General features: G+C 34.2%; 2 long non-coding RNA genes across 8 annotated transcripts; both read right to left on the bottom strand.

Annotated features, from left to right (window-relative positions):
• Positions 1-1,322: 1,322 nt before the first annotated feature.
• LOC139892540 (uncharacterized) lies at positions 1,323-3,058 on the bottom strand. Its single transcript, XR_011774135.1, has 3 exons — positions 2,919-3,058; positions 1,910-2,005; positions 1,323-1,689 (listed from the first exon to the last, which is right to left on the bottom strand). It is a non-coding gene; the product is annotated as an uncharacterized lncRNA (long non-coding RNA).
• Positions 3,059-3,182: 124 nt separating this feature from the next.
• On the bottom strand, positions 3,183-5,655 carry LOC139892539 (uncharacterized). Of its 7 annotated transcripts, XR_011774133.1 has the most exons (9): positions 5,412-5,655; positions 5,186-5,303; positions 4,922-4,967; positions 4,778-4,814; positions 4,399-4,470; positions 3,963-4,141; positions 3,650-3,846; positions 3,367-3,564; positions 3,183-3,245 (listed from the first exon to the last, which is right to left on the bottom strand). It is a non-coding gene; the product is annotated as an uncharacterized lncRNA (long non-coding RNA). The 7 variants fall into 7 exon arrangements; XR_011774131.1 differs by having other exon boundaries at positions 5,186-5,651; XR_011774129.1 differs by lacking the exon at positions 4,922-4,967 and having other exon boundaries at positions 5,412-5,651.
• Positions 5,656-19,441: the final 13,786 nt, after the last annotated feature.

Genomic DNA, 19,441 nt, shown 5'->3' with positions numbered 1-19,441 from the left:
AGGTGTCAATAGTACTGTTGTGGTTGAATTAGTAAAATATGTTTTTGTAAGCAACACCCATTAATAAGTGCGTTGCACGGGGACTCCTAATCAAACAGATAGAGAATAGCAATTAGTTCAATCTGTAATACAAATTCTTACACAATCACTCATTTTAGCTTAAAAAAGTACTTGTATCTTTAAAGATACAAACAACGAATAAATATAAACAAAGTGTAGGTTGGTTACAACTAAAAGTTTTACTTATTTCCTTTCCGCGTTGGTCAAAAGACAAGGAGAAAGATGGTTGTGAGTTAGCAATTATAAGTTGTTTTACTATTACTAAACACGTTGACCAATCTGTTTGATTTAGTTTAACATTTATTTAACTGTCAACATTTGTTTAAGTTTTTGACCCAGTTTGAATTGTATTACATTCAAGCCTAAATAACAGTTTAATTCAAGGTTTTTATTTTTTATTTATATTTTTATATTTTTATTTATTTTTATTTTTTTGCAATTTGACACTTCTGAACATTGACCCATTTTAACACTTTTAAACATTTGCTCTTATAACATATTGACTCATTGTATCAAAGTGTACACTATGTGCAGATGCACTTTTATCAAAGTGTGAACTTAATGTTGACACTTTTGTTTAACAAAAAAAATTAAAAATAATAAAAATAATAATAATAAAAAAGAGTTTGACATCAGACTTAAAATGGATGAAACGTAGCCCGAAATGGATGAATTTATCCTTTAGTCTCCAATTGCTAGTTCATACAACTTGATATTATGATTTGTAACATTGATCCTTCGATAGACGTTGAACCTGATGTACCATAAAGTGTAAACACTGAAAAGAAATAATCATAATAAAAAGTGTCCCACAACTTAAGTAATGTCCCACAAGTAAGGGGCTCAATTACTATGACAACGGTGGGTGCCATGAAAGTTCTGGTGAACTGTAGTCACTTCCTAAACATGAATTGACACTAACAAAATCATTCACTTTGAAGAAAATAAAAATGCTTTGTGATTACATACTAAAAAGTGTTAAGTTTTAAAATCTACACAATTTCTACACCAAGTAGTTATTATGGTTCCAATAAAATCTATAGCTATGTATCCACACACTAATAAATCACTTTGATATTGTTCATTTCGGTTTGGAAGTTAGCCTCAAGATAGAACAACTAATACACTAATGTACATTAATGATGTCCCCACCTTAGTATTTAAATAATCCAACCCAATGTAATAAATGATCCTACTTACAGATGGGATAATCAGTTTGAATTGTTGTTGCTATAAAAAAATATTAATGACTTATATTATGCAACTAATGAATAAACAAACACAACACAGTAAAACCACATCAAAATAAAATAAATGCAAATGTTATCTAAAAAACATCATACCATTTTGAAAAATTGGGTTAGCTGTAGTACCCTCTGCAACTTCAGAAATATTAGAACCAAAAGAGAAAGGATGTGGAACAAAACTCTCCAAGCGATTATTACGTTTCGCCTATTTAGCGTTAGCCATTGTTTTTAGATTCATATTATGGAACAAATTTGAACACTTTTTCTAGTTTCCCAGTTTACAAAGAAAAGTTCGTATTTCATACTCCCATTTCACAAAGACAGATATGATTTTCTTTTTCACAAAAAACTCCTTGCTTAGTCAGTAAAGTAGGTAATTAGCCTGCATTTGTCAAAATCAAAACATCAGATTATCCCATTAGCGAAAGTGCAAATCCAAACGTTCACACGATCCTTACAGCCCATTTCATTTCATTACAGCTAATTACATACTTTTTATCATCACATAATCACTTTCATAACACACTATCAGTCACTATAAGTATATGACACATACATAAACACTTTTACTTGAATATGAAAATCATGAAATACGAACTCACCTTCCACTAAGCTACGAACCCGCGCCAAAATACAAACCCGTTTACTCTTATTGCTCAACCCATCTCCCACATGTTCATCATTACAACCCATATTTTCTGCGAATGTAAATTATTTTTATTAGGTGCTGTAAGAAATATGAAACTATATCCACAAATGTGAACTTGAAAATAAAACACCAAAGATGTTGTTGGTGCAGGTATTGTGTTTCAGACTTCAGCAGAGCAGTACAGACAATAAAATAGGCAGCAAATGGGTAACTCGCAATATGGATCAGAAAAGATCATTATTTGGTCGGGTAGAAAAATGGCCAAGTCGGTAGTGTAGACACAAAAAAGACTGGCCCAAATTCGTGTTAAACGCAAAACAACCCGTACATATGTAAATGGGTTGAAATTGCAACCATAAATTTTCAAGGCATGACAAATGGGTCACCCGACCATCAACACTTCTTTTTGTCATTTATATTTTATATGCAAAAGGTGCACTTCACATAAAACACTGTAAATTACTTGAAGACTAAGAACATAAAAAGTCGAATCATCAAGAGGCAAAAGCACTAATTACCTCAGACGTGTCTTAGACCTCAGTTACAATGGGCAGATCATAAGTTACATTCACCTCTTATCAAGTTTGACTACATTATTAGATGAAAATGTAAATTGTAGGTATAAAATCTACTATGTAATATTTAAGTATTAACCTCTAATATTACATTGAACATAGTACTATTTATCCATAGAAATTTCTAACATCTATTCAACGAACTTATGGTTAACAACTCTTATCAAGTTTGACTACATTATTAGATGAAAATGTAAATTGTAGGTATAAAATCTACTATGTAATATCTAAGTATTAACCTCTAATATTACATTGAACATAGTACTATTTATCCATAGAAATTTCTAACATCTATTCAACGAACTTATGGTTAACAACCGTAACATGTCATTATCAAAGCAATTTTCAATACTAAACAAAGAGTATAGTTCTGATAATAACACTTGCCTTTGAATGACCCTGTTTCTAATTCTTCTTCTTCATCTTCTTTTGACTTGGCAACACTTTTCACCAGAATAACTGATAAAGACATCTTTCCTCTTTTTTCATTTGTAATTATAACAGGTTCAAGTTTACCAAGTTTATAAATTGGGCCTGCAATTTAAATAAAGAAGAAAGGATTTGCCAGGTGTAATTAGTAAGATCAATGTTCAAGTTTACCAACTTTCTTACATCAACGATTAATCAACACGCATAAAACTTATAACAAAGACAGACCTCGCTGAAAATTCTTGCTCGAAATATCACTTCATCACTTAACAAATCCTTCAAAACCTGCAAATAAGCATATCAAATAAAGAAGTAAGGAACTAACAGAAAAATCAACAATCTTTGTTTTCTAGAAAGGAAAAAGATGAGCAATCTTGGCTCAGGAAATGGAGATTCAACCAAGTACCAATTTTTCTTAAGTACAAACTTCGCTTTACCATAATTGGCTGTTGAATCATGAACGAAATCGATCATCTCCTTTGGTAGTTTAGTCTTTGAAAGCTTGTTCAAAACAACCCGCATAATGGACTCAGTTTCTAGACCCAATCATACAACCGCATAAAGTGAGTGAGGAGTGAGTTTGTATTCATGCATTAATTATGGCCTATAAGCACACACAAAATCCCAATTTTTTACAAAAAAAAAAAAAAAAAGTTAAACTATAAGAGCTTAAATAATGCATATATTACCTGCAAACATGTTCTGCAATAGCAATTAAAAAGTCATAAGCTTGTTTATAGAATGATAAAAACATCTCAAGAAAGATCTGGCCATCTGCGCACGCCCATAACGGGCGAATGGCGTGATCGGTTTTAAGTTCCAAATTCATATAATCCCTCTTATTGCCCTCACCATCAGCTTAAATACATATACAAAATTTATTCATCTGGTATTTCAACCAACTCGAAACCAAGAAACACAAAACACAGTCATGAGTCACAAAATTTAAATAAAAATACCATCACGATGTAAGAATTTGTATGAAGATAAGTAGAATTATACCTGCCATATAACTTCAATGCTTTCGTTATTTGTTGCATAAGAACCTACCAAAAGCCATATTTGAGACAAACTTAATTCATTATAATGTTGTATTTGTGGGTCCCAAATATTCACAGGTAGAATAGCTTCATACAACTATCCATGAATGGTTTTTAAGGTGGAAATTCAAATCTCTTAACCTGAAATTAACAACATAGAACAAAATTATCAACAACAACCAAAATCACTAAATTTTTGTGCAAGTAAAGACTACACAAGAAAGAACTTAATTTTGTACTATTCAAATACATCAGAAGATAAAGCCCAATATTTTTGAAAAAAAAATTAGTAACATCACGAGAAAAAACCTTAACTTAGTAACAAAATCAAAAGTAAAACCTTGATTAAAAAAGAAAAGAAAAACTCTGATAAAAAATGTACAACAATTACTTATTACCTCATGTGTTGCATCCTCAATTGCTTACTTATCATGATCTTTTCAAGAAACCAAATCAGTGCCACCCTAGTACTAAAAGACCACCATACACAAAATTTGGATCAATGAGAAGGAAAATTATTTTAACATGTATCAAGGATAATATCTACCATCTACCATAATAAAATAAAGAAACTCGATAACATTCAAATATATTTAATAAAAACCCTAATTTTGGATAATTAAACAATATCAAATTTCAAAGGACTCAACAAAATCAAAAGAAAACTAATATAATTAAGAAACAAACAGTATCGGAAAAAAACTAAATTCAGCAAAATCAAAACAAAAACCCTAATTTTATACTTTTAACGCTATCAGAAGAATAAAAAACACTAACCTGGTAAAAACTTAAAAGAAAAGCTTGGCGGAGTGCCCTGCAAAAATACGAAAACATCTATTGCTCAGCATTACGTCCCATATGTTGACCATCATAGCCTGTCGTAAGCTGATAAAATGCAACAGAAAAATAAAGTACACATACACTAACTTAAGAAGGAAAGATTTTAGAGCTTCTATTGCAATTGTCGCTGCAATTTGATCCAATTCAGAAAACAGATATATATTTAAGTAAATGAAAGACTGACTTAAACAAATATCCAATTCAGAATGTAAGATTTTACAGCTTCTATTACAACTTAACCCTAGGAACATACAACAACTAAATAATTTTCTGATACATTAATCTTACGTATATTTTTAATTAAATGATAAAACATACAGAAAACAAATCATTACAAGGAAATACCTTTGATAGGACTGACAGTAGTGACGACGATTTGAGGTGAATCACGAATTCCTGCTCGAAATCTCAAATTGCTGCTATGAAATCGAAGAATCACGGGTTAAATAATAATCGCACATCGCTGCCACAAATAAAAAAAACCGATGGTTAAATGATAATCGAACAGAAAAAAGCAACGAAATCAAAAACCCTAGGGATAAATCGTAAATTCAGTGACGAAATCAAAAACCCCAAGATGAAATCGCATTATCGCTGTTGTTAAAGCAAAAACCCTAGTGTTAAACGTTAATCGCAGCATAACATCACCAAATCGCCTTCCCTATCGCCTAATACTTGGCATAATACGGCCTCATGAAGGCGTACGCGCTGGTGATAAAGATATGTGAGGAGAATTCTGGTGAAAAAGAGAGAGAATAGGAGGGTTAAGAAGAAATTGAGTGAATTAAACGGGTTTTGTTAGAGGGACACGCGTCAGATTCATAAAATTAGGGAATTTTTAATTCAAAATTATGAGAAAATTAGGATTTGTGAGGAGAAATCTGGTGCTGCCACGTGGACTTACACTACCGGATTAGTAACATAGATAGATATTGTCAACTAATCAATTTAAGGTGAGTTTTTATCTGAAATCGTCTATATGAAAAATAAACTTACTAAATTCATGCCCCTCATAAAATATATGATATATCTCTACTTAGTATTTACCTTTTTAAAAAGTTTTTTCCTTTAATTATGATAAAATGGGTTTGCATGAAGCGTTTAGTTCTTGCGGTTTCATCAGTGAAATCAAAGTTTGGCCGGATCGAAGTTATGCCTTCGTAAAATATGATGATTGCTCGATCGCTGAGGATGCGATTCAAAAGATGAACGGCGTCACTCTCTTTGGTAAGAAGATTTTCGTTGCTAAGGCCTCTCGTAAACTATCTGCTGGTTCTCATTCATCATTTTCGGTTCATAATAGATCTCCTGTTTTAAGAGCTAATCTTAACGTCAACTTTGATATTTTAAACAAAATGCGTGTGTGTGCTTTGTTGGTGGACCACCAACCGTTTTTGAATCAAAAACTGGTCGTGTTTTAACCCGCAACAAATGGGGGTGTTTTGGCTTTGTCGTCATGTGTTCTGATGAAGCGGTTTGGAAAGATTGTGTGCAGAACCTCTTTGTAAGGATGAGCTGATTTACATCACACCCATCTCATCCCGTATCGAGTGGTTTTTTTGTTTTACTTGGATTGAAATATTGGGTATCCTGGCCTCTTTCTATTCAGAAAAGAACATCAAGGAAATCGCGGTGAGTTTTGGGAAGGCTATTTATGTCGCACGATCGTCCTCTGATCTATTGAAAATTGGGGTTGCGTATGTTTTCATCGAAATGGGTTGCCCGTCTTTGATTGTTAATACGACTAAAGAGGTTAAAACAATTTAGGTGCGGAATCGTTTTTTATTCGGGTTAATGATGTTCCTTCGGTTGAATTGGATCGTGTTTTTAGTGACGATTCCCCTTCGTTGGATTTGGCTTTCTCTAATCGGGTCGTTTGTGACGGCGATACCATTCCGATGGGTGTTGGTTTATGTGCTAATGACGATGGTTTTTCTCATGGAATTCTGGGTTATGAGGCTTCTTATCCGGTTAATCTGGACTGCGTATCTTTGAAGGTTAAAAAGGCCATGGAGAAAGCCAGTCTAGCCTCTGAAGTTCCTGTCATGGTATTGAAAGTGCAACGAAATCGAGTCCAAAAATGAAGTCCGAAAAAGGCGCAAAATTGGTGAATAAAGGGGATAATGATGAGGTGAAGCAATTGGTGAATTGTAATTTATTCAATGGAGATTGGGTTAGATATGACGTATGCAGTGCATAAACCTGGATCGCGTTCTTTGGTAGATCTTAACTTATTCCTTTTGACATTCCGATTTAGATCTTGTACTCTTATTATCTATGATAATATTATTTAATTTAGATTTTATTTAATTTAGGCTTTGATCTTGTTAGAATCATGAAATGAACCCTTTTAGGGCTCCATTTTCGACCTCAATCGCAGCTTTCTCAACTCAAACCCTAACTTTTGCTTTTATAGTTGGCTGAAAATCTAGACTGAATCAGCGACAGGCAGGGGCGGAACATTTAAGGGACAAAAGGGGGTATCCGCCCCCCCTCGATTTCGAAAAAAAAAAATTTACACTAAAAAAAAAATTGTACGAAAAAATAAGGATTTTTTTAGTGTTTACCCCCCTTCGATTAGTTTCTTACCCCCTTCAATTAGTTTCGCCCCCTCTCGAGTCGGAGTCAAGTTCCGCCACTGGCGACAGGTGCGCCACACCTGCCTTATGGTGAGCTGCACCATATCAAGGTTTGAAATAATGTATCAGGTATCAAGGTTTGAAATAAACTAGAGTTTTATCACATAACATACAAAGATTCAATATACAGAAGATCAAGTTCTCCAATTATGCACAAGTCAACTTATAGGGCTAAAGGTGCATACGTAGCAGATTTGGACAGAATAGAATACAGGTTATCGTTTTCGCACGCACATTACGCAAGCTATACTAATCCATGCAACACTAGATGAAAAGTTATCTACAACATATGAATTTTTCCAGATATGCAAAGACTTGATTCATTATCTCATTTCAAATAGCCTTCAGCATTTATTTTAAGTTACCGAGCAAATTAGTTTCGTCATGAACGTTCGATTAAGCATAACGTGAGCATTACAACACCAAATAGCATGATATCCTAGTCTAACTTGAGTGTTTTTGAATTCTATACACATTTATGATTAGTATATAACTCAATTCCATGCACGTTTTTCCAGAATTCGAATAAATCACAGATTCATCAACAAAACTTCATTTAATTGTAACTTACGCATACGGTAACGAAAATACGCAAATCCAAAGCCTAAAATTATTAATTTTTTGAGAGGATTTCAAATATGTAATAATATTTAACATTCAATAAAGTCAAGTTTCTGTAATCATGCAAAATTCGGGATTAACGCTAATCATATCAAATGATCGAATTAACGCAAGCAATTAACAATAACACATATAGACTTGAGCAATAGACCTCTTACTCTATCGAACACTAACAAAATCAGACCTAATCAATTAGGGTTTAGAGAAAAATACCTTAGATCACTAAATTGGTCACACCAATGCGTAGCTAACGTTGTGAATTGCAACGTTTGTGTAGAACATTTAATCGATTGATCAAGTTTGATGGTGGTTTTGGGATGGTTGGTGGTCGACGATGAAGAGAGCAGAGGGAGAGGTTGGATCGACTAATAATAGGGTTTAGGGAATTATGTGATTTAACTTGCCTTTTTATATTTCCTAGTTAGGGCCTAATTCCACCAAATTAAATCACAAGACCAACAAAATAGACCAATAAGGGGATCATGGGAGGGGGTCGGCCGAATGGGGCCTACTAGGGATGCCCGGTCTCGTGCTATCCATTTACGTGTAATCGTGGTCCGTTTCAAGTGCCGTTTAAACGTACCGAAGGCCCGAAACGCTAAACCGATCGTTAAAACGCAACTAATCGTTTAATTTATTAAAATACCAATAAATTAAATATTTTTACAAAGTTAATAATTCTTAAAAATAAACCCGAGCGTTTCGTTACTTGAAAAGTAATTTTTGCAGTTATTCAATCGTTTTTATCGTATTTCATTATCCGAAATAAGTTTATTAATTAATATTAACCCATATTAATTCACGTAACCCTTCAGGGATCAAGTATGCATTTCATACACTTAAACACATATAAAATCAAGTAGTCACCGTTAAAACGATTAACAGATAGTTAACGGAAGTGACGGAAAAAGCAGGGTTGTTACAACACCTTCCTTATGGTGCGCCGCACCAAACGCTGCACCTTCCTTATGGTGCGCCGCACCAAAACACTGATTCAGCTTCTGTTGTCGATTTTTCACTTTTTAGAGTAATGGTGCTCCGCTTTCACCCCCAGGTGCGCTGCACCATAACACTATCTTCATTTTTCACTCCAAAATTTCACTTGGTTCAATTCTTAGGCTCAAGTGTTGACTCTTTTGCACAAATTTGAACTTTTTGATTACTTTTTCCTTAAACCATCTTCTAATTAACAAACCATCACTTTCGATCTAAAATCTCTTCAAAACTAGATGAATGAAAAAGGATATTGCGAGGATAATTATGTTTAATTCGAGCAATATCAATGTCTTAAATATAACTCGAACCCATGTCTCCTTAATACCGTTAGGCCATATGTCCTTTGATTTTAATCTATAATCTATCTATATGTATAATCTATTTATATTTATAATATAATTATGATAACATAACCTTCTCAAATAAAATAATTTGAATTTGAATTATTAAACTAATTTAAGACCCACAACCTTGCGGGTTTTTTTTATTTATAAGATTTGTGATTTTTATCAAATTTTTTTATATATATTTGCAATTTACTTATATACATTTTTATTTAGTGGAATAGAATTGATAGAATGTATGTTAAGAGCTATTATATAATTAGATAACTAACAAATACCGGTTATCAATGTAAATCCAACTTGCAAGGCTACTATTGTAACAAAATATACGAAAGTACAAAGCGTTAATGAAAACAGGTTGCCTAGTCGAACAAACTAATACTAGGTGATAACTAAGACCACTTGTATTGGTTAAGGCGTTTCTTGCTCGTGTCACTTGCCTTTTTGCACTTTTTGGATGAGTAGGACGTGTTTCTTTTTTGAGTGGAGTAGTGGTGGTGTTTCTTTTTGGTGTTAGTTAGGAGTTTTGTAATGATGTGTTAAAATATAATTGGGTTAAGTATTAAAAGAGGATAAAAATAATATTTTTAAAGTAATAAAAAAATAAAATAAACAAGTGACACACGTTTCTTTTGGTGTCACTTTCTAAATGGTGCTTAAAAAACGCCCAAAGTGACACACGGATATAAGAGGAGGGAGGCGTTTTTTGGTGTCCACATAGGCATGTGACCCCCGTCACTTGTGTAGTGACCCGAACTTTTCCATGTTTATAAATATTAAATGAAATTGTTATTTACATGATTAAATGTTTTCAACATGTTAAGCAATCAAACTTATTAAGACTTGATTATTTGAAATGAGTTTCATATAGACAATTGACCACCCAAGTTGACTAGCGATTCACGAACGTTAAAAATTTGTAAAAACTACATGATGATATATATATGGATATACATATAGTTAACATGAGATTATGATAAGTAAGTATCTCCATATGTATATTAACAATGAGTTATATACATAAAAATGAGACTACTAAGTTAAGAAACTCGAAACGATATATATAACGATTATCGTTATTACAACGTCTTACTAAATACATATGTATCATATTAAGATATTGTTACACTATATTTAACATGATAAAATAAAAATTATATATATCATTAAGTATGTTAACAATGAACTACATATGTAAAACAAGACTACTAACTTAAGAATTTTGAATCGAGGCATATATGTAACGATTATCGTTGTAACGACATTTTAAGGTATATATATCATATTAAGATATATTAATACATCATGATATCATGATAATGTAATAATTTAACATCTCATTTGATTTAATAAACAATGGGTTAACAACATTTAACAAGATCGTTAACCTAAAGGTTTCAAAACAACACTTACATGTAACGACTAACGATGACTTAACGACCCAGTTAAAATGTATATACATGTAGTGTTTTAATATGTATTCATACACTTTTGAAAGACTTCAAGACACTTATCAAAATACTTCTACTTAACAAAAATGCTTACAATTACATCCTCGTTCAGTTTCATCAACAATTCTACTCGTATGCACCCGTATTCGTACTCGTACAATACACAGCTTTTAGATGTATATACTATTGGTATATACACTCCAATGATCAGCTCTTAGCAGCCCATGTGAGTTACCTAACACATGTGGGAACCATCATTTGGCAACTAGCATGAAATATCTCATAAAATTACAAAAATATGAGTAATCATTCATGACTTATTTACATGAAAACAAAATTACATATCCTTTATATCTAATCCATATACCAACGACCAAAAACACCTACAAACACTTCCATTCTTCAACTTTCTTCATCTAATTGATCTCTCTCAAGTTCCATATTCAAGTTCTAAGTGTTCTTCATAAATTCTACAAGTTCTAGTTTCATAAAATCAAGAATACTTCCAAGTTTACTAGCTCACTTTCAATCTTGTAAAGTGATCATCCAACCTCAAGAAATCCTTGTTGTTTACAGTAATATATCATTCTAAATCAAGGTAATACTCATATACAAACTTTGATTCAATTCCTATAACTATAACTATCTTAATTCGAGTGATAATCTTACTTGAACTTGTTTTCGTGTCATGATTCTACTTCAAGAACTTTCAAGCCATCCAAGATCCTTTGAAGCTAGATTATTTCTTGTCAATTCCAGTAGGTTTACCTACTAAACTTGAGGTAGTAATGATGTTCATAACATCATTCGATTCATACATATAAAACTATCTTATTCGAAGATTTGAACATGTAATCACTAGAACATAGTTTAGTTAATTCTAAACTTGTTCGCAAACAAAAGTTAATCCTTCTAACCTGACTTTTAAAATCAACTAAACACATATTCTATATATATATGATATACTAACTTAATGATTTAAAACCTGGAAACAAGAAAAACACCGTAAAACCGGATTTACGCCGTCGTAGTAACACCGCGGGCTGTTTGGGTTAGTTAATTAAAAACTATGATAAACTTTGATTTAAAGGTTGTTCTTCTGGGAAAATAATTTTTCTTATGAATATGAAAATATATCTAAAAATCATGGTTAAACTCAAAGCGGAAGTATGTTTTTCAAAATGGTCATCAAGACGTCGTTCTTTCGACTGAAATGACTACCTCTTTTAAAAATGACTTGTAACTTATATTTCCGACTATAAACCTATACTTTTTCTGTTTAGATTCATAAAATATAGTTCAATATGAAACCATAGCAATTTGATTCACTCAAAACGGATTTAAAACGAAGAAGTTATGGGTAAAACAAGATTGGATAATTTTTCTTGTTGTAGCTACGTGAAAATTGGTAACAAATCTATATTAATCATATCCTAGCTAACTTATATTGTATTATACATGTATTCTAATATATTATGTAATCTTGGGATACTATAGACACGTATGCAAATGTTTTGACATATCATATCGACTCATGTGTATATATTATTTGGAACAACCATAGACACTCTATATGCAGTAATGTGGGAGTTAGCTATACAGGGTTGAGGTTGATTCCAAAAATACATATACTTTGAGTTGTGATCTAGCCTGAGACGTGTATACACTGGGTCGTGGATTGATTCAAGATAATATATATCAATTTTTTCCTGTACATCTAACTTTGGACAACTAGTTGCATGTTACTAACGAAGACAGCTGACTTAATAAACTTAAAACATCAAAATGTATTAAAAGTGTTGTAAATATATTTTGAATATACTTTGATATATATGTACATATTTGTTATAGGTTCGTGAATCGACCAGTGGCCAAGTCTTACTTCCCGACGAAGTAAAAATCTGTGAAAGTGAGTTATAGTCCCATTTTTAAAATCTAATATTTTTGAGATGAGAATACATGCAGTTTTATAAATGTTTTACAAAATAGACACAAGTATGCGAAACTACATTCTATGGTTGAATTATTAAACCGAATATCGCCCTTCAAGTCTGGTAGCCTAAGAATTAGGGAAATGGCCCCTAATTGACGCGAATCCTAAAGATAGATCTATTGGACTTAACAACCCCCATTCAGGTTATGGATGGTTTAGTACTTCGAGATTATTATACAGACGAGAGGTTCTGTTTTGGGGATATTCTATGCATTAAGTTAACGTCGGTTACCAGGTGTTCAACATATGAATGATTTTTATCTCTATGCAGTTTGCGAAATGCCTGATAAGAGATGTGTTATAAAAATGAAATCTTGTGGTCTATTATTATGATTTGATAATATGTATGTTAAACCTATAACTCACCAACAATTTTATTGACGTTTTAAGCATGTTTATTCTCAGGTGATTATTAAGAGCTTCCGCTGTTGCATACTAAATTAAGGACAAGATTTGGAGTCCATGCTTGTATAATATTGTTTAAAAACTGCATTCGAAGACTTATGTTGATGTGTAATATTATTGTAAACCATTATGTAATGGTCGTGTGAAAAACACTATATTTTAGATTATCATTATTTGATAATCGTCGTAATATTTTAAAGGTTATGGTTTATTTTAAAATCGAATGCAGTCTTTGAAAAACGTCTCATATAGAGGTCAAAACCTCGCGACGAAATCAATTAATATGGAACGTTTATAATCAATATGAACGGGATATTTCAGTTGGTATCCGAGCGTTGGTCTTAGAGAACCAGATAATTGCATTAGTGTGTCTTACCGAGTTTGTTAGGATGCATTAGTGAGTCTGGACTTCGACCGTGTTTTTCTTCAAAAACGATTGCTTAACATTTTTTTGTTGTTGGAAACTATATATTATTAACATATAAATATTATGGGATATATTAATCTCTTAACGTGTTTGATATTGTGTGATAGATGTCTACCTCTAGTACAAATCCCATTGATTCACCTAATAATAATAAAGAATCAAATATATTTTGGGAAGATTCACAAATTCCCGAAGAGGAACAGGAAGAAGAGGAACCAGAAGAGGAGGAATCGGAAGAGGAGGAACCAGAAGAAGAAGAGGTTCCGGAGGAAGAAATATTGATACATATAGTAAATCGATTAAATAAAAGAAAATCCTCAACCAACGGACCAAAGTTAATAATGGTCAATGGTGTTTCCGCCGAGGAAGCAAAATATTGGGAGGATTACCAATTTTCCGATGAATCGGATACCGATGAGGATTCCGATGATGTTATAGAAATTACCTCGACCCAATTTAATAAAGCGAAAGAAAATAATAAGGTAAAAGGTATAAAAATAGAGAAACCCGATTCCAACCCCGATGAACTTTATATGTATCGACAACATCCGTATTTCCTAAAATGTAACAATGACCCGGGAATCTCTAAACCACCAGGTTTTTCTAAACCACTATGGAAAACGACGGCTCGTATTAGAGGAACATCATATATTCCTAGAAAATTAGGAAAACGAACCAAGTCCGAAGAAGAAACCAGTGATTCAGATTAGAGGGTTGTAATCATATTATGTATTAAATGTATTGTACTGTGCTTGTACTTTTATGTTCTATGTAAAAATTGCTTGTATTGTTTGTTAATTATCTTTTACGAATCTAATCCTTGTCTATTTTACAGTATAAAAACAAAATGGACGTTAAGGGTAGACAACCGAATATTTTAGAAGACCTACCAGAGGATATGATTGAGGAAATCTTGTCTAGAGTCGGTCATAATTTATCAGCACATTTAGTTATGGCGAAATTAACTTGTCAAACATTTGAAAGACTTTCCGGAAATGCCTTAGTTTATAAAAGGCTTTCCTTTGATAGGTGGGGTATATCACATTGGGGAGACCGTAAGTTACGCAGTGTTTTCTTTAAAGCGTTAAATGCGGGGAACCCAAATACAATTTTACGCTACGGGCTAAGAACCTATTTTGACTCAGCATATCCCAACATAGGATTTCGTGAATTAGAAAGAGCTTCTAACATACAACATAAAGAAGCATGTTATGCTTACGGGTTAGTGATGTTCGCTTCTTACCAAAGTGAGAAAAAGAACATCGAATTGCAACTTTTAAATAAAACCTTCCCACAAGTGACGGATTCATTAGTTGGGGTGAGAAACAAGGTTTTTAGATTGTTACGGGGCTGTTGGACATTACGAAACCCTCGTCCTTTTGACGACATTACAACATGCTGCCTAGCCAATGGTCATAACAGTTATTTTCCACAAGACCAAGGATGGGAAGTCGTCTTAGTAAAACCAGAATGCATGACTTGTTTCTGGACTTATGAATTACGTGTCTTTATTTCCTTTGCTGAACAACTTGCGTATTAACTAGATTTATCTTCAAAACTGTCCTGTATCATAGTGTACTATATTTCATATTATATGTAATATTGCGAAGTTGTAAGTTTGAAGAATATTTGTATGTGATATATTATTATTATCAGTTTTTTCATATGGAATTGTAGTGGTTGAATTGTATATTAGCTACTAAGTATGAACTTAACGGGTAGGTAGTACCCGAATTTAAACTTATAAAATGCTAATATGAAGAAAAAGCTTTTATAAATGAGTTCATATTATGCTACGAAATACTATTGACTACTCTTAAATTCTATATAATTAACTCAATTCTTTTGGCTATTTTTTGAAGGAAATGGCACCGGCGACTCGTCAGAATTTGAACATGAGTGAGGAAGACTTCCGTGCTTTCCTTGCAGCAAATATAGCCGCAGTACAGGCTGCAATGCAAAACAACAATAACTCAGGGTCTAGCAGTGGAGTTAACTCCACAGGAAACCGTGTAAGATGCTCCTACAAGGCTTTCACTGCCTGTAAACCTCTGGAATTCGATGAAACTGGAGGACCAGTCGGACTAAAACGATGGACCGAAAAGGTCGAATCAGTTTTTGCTATAATCAAATGTGCTGAGGAAGATAAGGTAAAGTACGCCACGCATACCTTCACAGGTACTGCGTTAACATGGTGGAATACCTATCTCGAACAAGTGGGACAAGATGCTGCTTACGCACTACCGTGGTCAGCATTCAAACACTTGATGAACGAGCAGTACCGTCCCAGAAACGAAGTCAATAAGCTCAAGACAGAGCTTAGAGAATTACGAAAGAAGGGATTCGATATCACCACATAAGAACGACGATTCACCGAGTTGTGTTTATTGTGTCCGGGAGCGTTCGAAGATGAAGAAGAGAAAATTGACGCATTTATAAAAGGGTTACCGGAAAGGATCCAAGAGGATATAAGTTCATACGAGTCCGCCTCCATACAAAAGGCAAGTCGAATGGCTCATAAACTTATAAATCAAATTGAGGAAAGGATTAAAGAACAGGCGGCCGAAGAAGCCAATACGAAACAAGTCAAGAGGAAATGGGAAGAAACCAGTAACAAGGGTCACAATTTCAATAATCAACCCAACAATCATAACTACAATCGCACCAATTTTCGCAACAACAAATGCAACAACAACAACCACCCCAGCAACAACTACAACAACCGTTTCAACAACAATAACAACCGCAACAACAACAATCCCAACAATAACAACAAGAGGCAGAAATTCTGCCAGAGATGTGAAGGATACCATCCAACTGGGATCTGTACAGCAGTGTATACTAAGTGTAATAGAAAGGGCCATGGTGTGGCAAAGTGCGAAATCTACGGATCAATGGCTAAGGGAACAAATAATGCAGGAACAAGTTATGCCGACATTACCTGTTTCGGATGCGGGAAGAAGGGCCATTACAAAAATATGTGTCCAAATCAGGGGGATAATAATGGGCAAGGCCGAGGAAGAGTCTTCAACATTAATGCAGTTGAAGTGCAGGAAGACCCGAAGCTTGTTACGGGTACGTTTCTTATTGACAATACATCTGCTTATGTTTTATTTGATTCGGGTGCGGATAGAAGCTATATGAGTAAGGATTTCTGTGCTAAATTAAGTTGTCCATTGACGCCTTTGGATAATAATTTTATACTAGAATTAGCAAACGGTAAATTAATTGCAGCAGATAATATATGTCAGAATCTAGAAATTAAACTGGGTAGCGAAACGTTTAAGATTGATTTGATACCAGTAGAGTTAGGGAGTTTTGATGTGATAATCAGCATGGACTAGTTGAAAGAGGTGAAAGCAGAGATCGTATGTTACAAAAATGCAATTCGCATTGTACGAGATGAAGGAAAACCCTTAATGGTGTACGGAGAAAAGAGGAACGCGAAGCTAAATCTTATTAGTAATTTGAAGGCGCAAAAGCTAATAAGAAAGGGTTGCTATGCTGTTCTAGCTCACGTCGAGAAAGTACAAACTGAAGAAAAGAGCATCAATGATGTTCCCGTCGCAAAAGAATTTTCCGATGTATTTCCGAAAGAATTACCGGGATTACCTCCACACCGATCCGTTGAATTTCAAATAGATCTTGTACCGGGAGCTGCACCAATAGCTCGTGCTCCATACAGACTCGCACCCAGCGAAATGAAGGAACTTCAAAGCCAATTACAAGAACTTCTAGAGCGTGGTTTCATACGACCAAGTACATCACCATGGGGAGCTCCTGTTTGTTTGTCAAAAAGAAGGATGGTACATTCAGGTTGTGTATCGACTACCGAGAGTTGAACAAACTTACCATCAAGAACCGTTACCCACTACCGAGAATCGACGACTTATTTGATCAATTACAAGGCTCGTCAGTTTATTCGAAGATTGATTTACGTTCTGGGTATCATCAAATACGGGTGAAGGAGGATGATATTCCAAAGACTGCTTTCAGGACGCGATACGGTCATTACGAGTTTATGGTTATGTCGTTTGGTTTGACTAACGCACCAGCTGTGTTCATGTACCTCATGAACAGAGTGTGTGGACCATATCTTGACAAGTTTGTCATTGTCTTCATCGATGACATATTTATTTACTCAAAGAATGATCAAGAGCATGAAGAACATTTGAGGAAAGTACTGGAATTGTTGAGGAAAGAAAAACTGTACGCTCAGTTTTCAAAGTGTGTATTTTGGTTGAAAGAAGTTCAATTCCTCGGACATGTTGTGAACAAAGAAGGTATTCAGGTTGATCCAGCAAAGATTGAAACCGTTGTAAACTGGGAAACCCCGAAAACTCCGAAACACATACGCCAATTTTTAGGACTGGCTGGTTACTACAGAAGATTCATCCAAGATTTTTCCAAAATAGCAAAACCCTTGACTGCATTAACGCATAAAGGGAAGAAATTTGAATGGAAGGATGAACAAGAAAAAGCGTTTCAATTGTTGAAGAAAAAGTTAACTACGACACCTATATTGTCATTGCCTGAAGGGAATGATGATTTTGTGATATATTGTGACGCCTCAAAGTAAGGCCTCGGTTGTGTATTAATGCAACGAACGAAGTTAATTGCTTATGCATCTAGACAATTGAAGATTCACGAGCAAAATTATACGACACACGATTTGGAATTAGGCGCTGTTGTTTTTGCATTAAAGACTTGGAGGCACTATTTATATGGGGTCAAAAGTATTATATATACCGACCACAAAAGTCTCCAACACATATTTAATCAGAAACAACTGAATATGAGGCAGCGTAGGTGGATTGAGTTATTGAATGATTACGATTTCGAGATTTGTTACCACTTGGGGAAGGCGAATGTGGTAGCCGACGCTTTGAGTAGAAAGGACAGAGAACCTATACGGGTAAAAGCTATGAATATAATTATTCATACTAACCTTACTACTCAAATAAAGGAGGCGCAACAGGGAGTTGTAAAAGAAGGGAATTTGAAGAATGAAATACCCAGAGGATCGGAGAGACATCTTAATATTCGGGAAGACGGAACCCGAAATAGGGCTGAAAGAATTTGGGTACCAAAGTTCGGAGATGTGAGAGAAAAGGTACTTAAGGAAGCACATAAAACCAGATATTCAATACATCCCGGAGCGGGGAAGATGTACAAAGATCTCAAGAAACATTTTTGGTGGCCGGGTATGAAAGTCGATATTACTAGATACGTAGGAGAATGTTTGATGTGTTCTAAGGTCAAAGCTGAACATCAGAAACCATCAGGTCTACTTCAACAACCCGAAATCCCGGAATGGAAATGGGAAAACATTACTATGGATTTCATTACTAAATTGCCAAGGACTGCAAGTGGTTTTGATACTATTTGGGTAATAGTTGATCGTCTCACCAAATCAGCACACTTCCTGCCAATAAGAGAAGATGACAAGATGGAGAAGTTAGCACGACTGTATTTGAAGGAAGTCGTCTCCAGACATGGAATACCAATCTCTATTATCTCTGATAGGGATGGCAGATTTATTTCAAGATTCTGGCAGACATTACAGCAAGCATTAGGAACTCGTCTAGACATGAGTACTGCCTATCATCCACAAACTGATGGGCAGAGCGAAAGGACGATACAAACGCTTGAAGACATGCTACGAGCATGTGTTATTGATTTCAGAAACAGTTGGGATCGACATCTACCATTAGCAGAATTTTTC

The sequence above is a fragment of the Rutidosis leptorrhynchoides genome, chromosome 2, assembly GCF_046630445.1.
Source record: "Rutidosis leptorrhynchoides isolate AG116_Rl617_1_P2 chromosome 2, CSIRO_AGI_Rlap_v1, whole genome shotgun sequence".
Taxonomy (NCBI): Eukaryota; Viridiplantae; Streptophyta; class Magnoliopsida; order Asterales; family Asteraceae; genus Rutidosis; species Rutidosis leptorrhynchoides.
The sequence above is the reverse complement of the archived record's forward strand: the minus strand, read 5'-3'. Positions and strand labels throughout refer to the sequence as shown.